The sequence below is a fragment of the Nicotiana tabacum genome, chromosome 9, assembly GCF_000715075.1.
Source record: "Nicotiana tabacum cultivar K326 chromosome 9, ASM71507v2, whole genome shotgun sequence".
Lineage (NCBI taxonomy): Eukaryota > Viridiplantae > Streptophyta > Magnoliopsida > Solanales > Solanaceae > Nicotiana > Nicotiana tabacum.
The window spans coordinates 32,632,176-32,635,392 of NC_134088.1; the positions used below are offsets into that span (position 1 = coordinate 32,632,176).

At 39.0% G+C, this 3,217-nt stretch overlaps 1 non-coding gene across 1 annotated transcript; it reads right to left on the reverse strand.

Annotated features, from left to right (window-relative positions):
• Nucleotides 1-2,360: 2,360 nt before the first annotated feature.
• Nucleotides 2,361-2,467, reverse strand: LOC142164440 (small nucleolar RNA R71). Its single transcript, XR_012695211.1, has one exon. It is a non-coding gene; the product is annotated as a small nucleolar RNA R71 (small nucleolar RNA).
• Between the last annotated feature and the right edge of the window lie 750 nt (nt 2,468-3,217).

Genomic DNA, 3,217 nt, shown 5'->3' on the forward strand with positions numbered 1-3,217 from the left:
TCCAAATTTGATCCGGATTCAATCCGAATCACACCTGGGGCCCCCAGAACACCATCTGAACATACCAACAAGTTCCAAAACACATAACGGACCTACTCGAGGTCAAAAATCACATCAAACAGAATGTATTCTACGAATTGCAACCCAATTCAAGCCTATTGAAACTATGAACTGATGGTAGGCTATAATTGTGTATTTTAGTCGCTTGTTGTACTCTAACTTACTGCACTTTATTCATGATTGAGCTTTAATTGGTAGAGTTTTTCACTTATTGTATGTTTTATGCCTTATAGGGGTGAATTCGAGCTATTTGGAGCTTTGAAGTCTGAGTAAAAGCCCAATGGATTAAGTCGGGATCGTGTTCGGGGGTCGAGGACCAAGTCTGGACGTCAAACATCAAGCAAAAATCCATACTCTGAGAAATCCTCACTGTCGCGGCGCGTGGGGCACCGCGGCTGTACAAATCTCTGCTACCTATCAGAATTAGCTCTCTGGATTTCCCTACTAATGCCCTACATGGAGCGTCGCCCCATGCGACGCGCCTGTGCAATTTTTACAGAGTGAAAATCCAATTTCAGCTAGGAGAAGGTGATTTCGTTTAGGCCCGACCCTACTTGGTGTAAATAGATGGAAAACGTTATTTTTTGGACTTTTGACACATATTCAACCTAAGGAGGCTAAGGAGGAGTTTGAAGAACACGAGCACAAGGATTTCATCATTCTTTCCTCACTCAAGACCCGAGTTTGGATCGAATTTATGTTTTCCTATACGTTAACTTTATTTGTGATGCATTGCTCCATATCTATGGAGTAGTTCTCTTTAGGGTTTGATGGATTTAGTGTATTGATGATTGTTTGTGTATTATAACTCTAGTTTTTATGTATTGAAGCTTTTTTGGATGATTTAATTGTTGCATCTATATTCATTTATTCATGTAATCGAGAGAGGCATAACTTGTGATATCCTTGCATTATATTATTGGTTAAGTTAATTAATTCTTTTTAGTATTCGAAAGAGGCTAGTTGAGTCATTGATTAAACCTAATTGGGAGGATAATCGAGATAGGTTCTCCTAAAGACCAATCCACTACGCATTCTTGCATATTTTCACGTGCTTTAATTGGTTCATCTTGCAAGGTTAAGACTTAATCGATAGAGGAGTTTTTACCTAACCTTTGAACTAATAATTGAGTGAATTTGAGAGACTCACTTGAACATTAGAAGTGAATTATCTAGAGTTAGATCCCGAACAATTATCTTGCACCTATCCTATCAACCCCTATTTTCTCCCATTGATAACTTCCTTGCTTACCTTTGTTGTGATTGTCATTAGTCAATAGATTTAGATTCTTAGTTAATTGTAGTTAGAAATCATAAAAATCTCAATTGTTGATTATCTTGGATAGCAACCAAGCTAAAAACTACAAGAATATTGTTTAAATTCAATCCCTATGGATACATTATTATACTATATTTTATTAGCGAGCATAATTTAGGTGTGTGTTTCGAGCACGTCAAATTATGGCGCCGTTGTCGGGGATTGACAATCAATAGTGTTTGAAATAGTTTGTAGTGCTAATTCAAGAATGTTTTTCTTTTTTATTTTTATTTTTCTATTTTTGGTGTTCTTTGACTGTGCGCAAGTTACAAGTTTAGATTGGTGCATGACATGAGCTTCTGCGAAAGAAGTGCTACCATACGAGCCAGAGATAGAAAAATAACTGCAACAACTAAGGAAGGGAAGAAATCTCACTAAGACATCAGAAAAGGTTAGGCAATCCTCAACCAAAGAAACTATGGCTGGAAACGGTGATGATAATGTAGATTTGGCTGTGAGGGAGGCAACACAACAACGAGAAAAAGTTGCACGGGATGCTGAGAATGTAGCTGTTAAAGATGCACAGATTATCTATGAAAAGGAGAGGGGTCGGAGAATTGCTCAAAATAAACCCTTGGCTGCAGACCAGTTCGGAAATACAGCTCCCATTCCTGGGAGACCACTGGGCGATTACCCTAGACCGGTCTACAATCAAGGATTATCAAGTGTGAGACCACCTCTAATTACAGCTAACAATTTCGAATTGAAGCAAGGTTTGCTTCAAACCCTTCAAAATTGTTGTGTTTTAAGAGGGAAGTCGAACGAAAATCCAAACACTTATCTAATGGACTTCGAGGAGATTATGAACACCTTTCAATACAATGGGGTATCACAAGATGCAGTGTACTTAAGGGCATTCCCCTTTTCACTTAAAGATGATGCTAAGGAGTGGCTTCGGAGTTTTCCTAGTGAATCGATCAGAACTTGGGAGGAGATGACCAGAAAATTTCTTGATAAATATTTCTCATTTGCTAAGACGGGCAAGATTAGAAGAGAAATCCATAATTTCTGCCAGAAAGAGACTGAAACAGTTTTTGAAGCAAGGGAGAGGTTTAAGGAGATTATTCGAAAGTGTCAACATAACGGAATTGAACTCTGGATTCAACTCCAGGATTTTTGGGAAGGATTGACATCGGCCTCGCGTAGAATATTGAGCAATACAGTTAGAGGCCCTTTGATGAAAAAGACTACAGAGGAGATAGTTACAATTCTTGATGAGTTCTCTGAAGCTGCAAACTAGTGGCCCACAGAGAGTGATGAAAGAAGAAGATCAACTGGTGTTCACCAAGTTGATGCTACTACATCTGTGCAAGTACAACTTAATGCTATGGCTAAAGAAATACGAAATATGACCTTAGCCTCGATACAAAATGAGCCTCACGCAGCTTGTGATATATGTGAAAGAGGACACCCTACTCATAAGTGCTAAGCCTCAACTGAGGAAGTGAATGATGTAGGCAATTATAATGCAATGGATCAAAGACACCCCAGTTTTTCATGGAATTCACCTGGAGGTACTGCGAATGCTTGGCAACAAAATAACTCTAGACCATAGGGACAAGGAGCTCCAACATACCAAAATTAGCAGAGGTAGCAATATCAGCCTCAACAACCCATTCAGCCTGTTGTAGAGGATCTAATGAAGGTTGTCCCTATCAAGACAGATGAGAGGTTGGACGCCCATGGAGCATCTATCAAAGAACTTGGCACTGGTTTTCAAACCCTAGAGAGACAAATAGGATAGATTGTAACAATATTATCTGAGAGAGCTCCAGGAACTCTCCCAGCTGATACTAAGAGAAATCCTAAAAGAAATAGTGAATGCTTTAACTCTGAGAA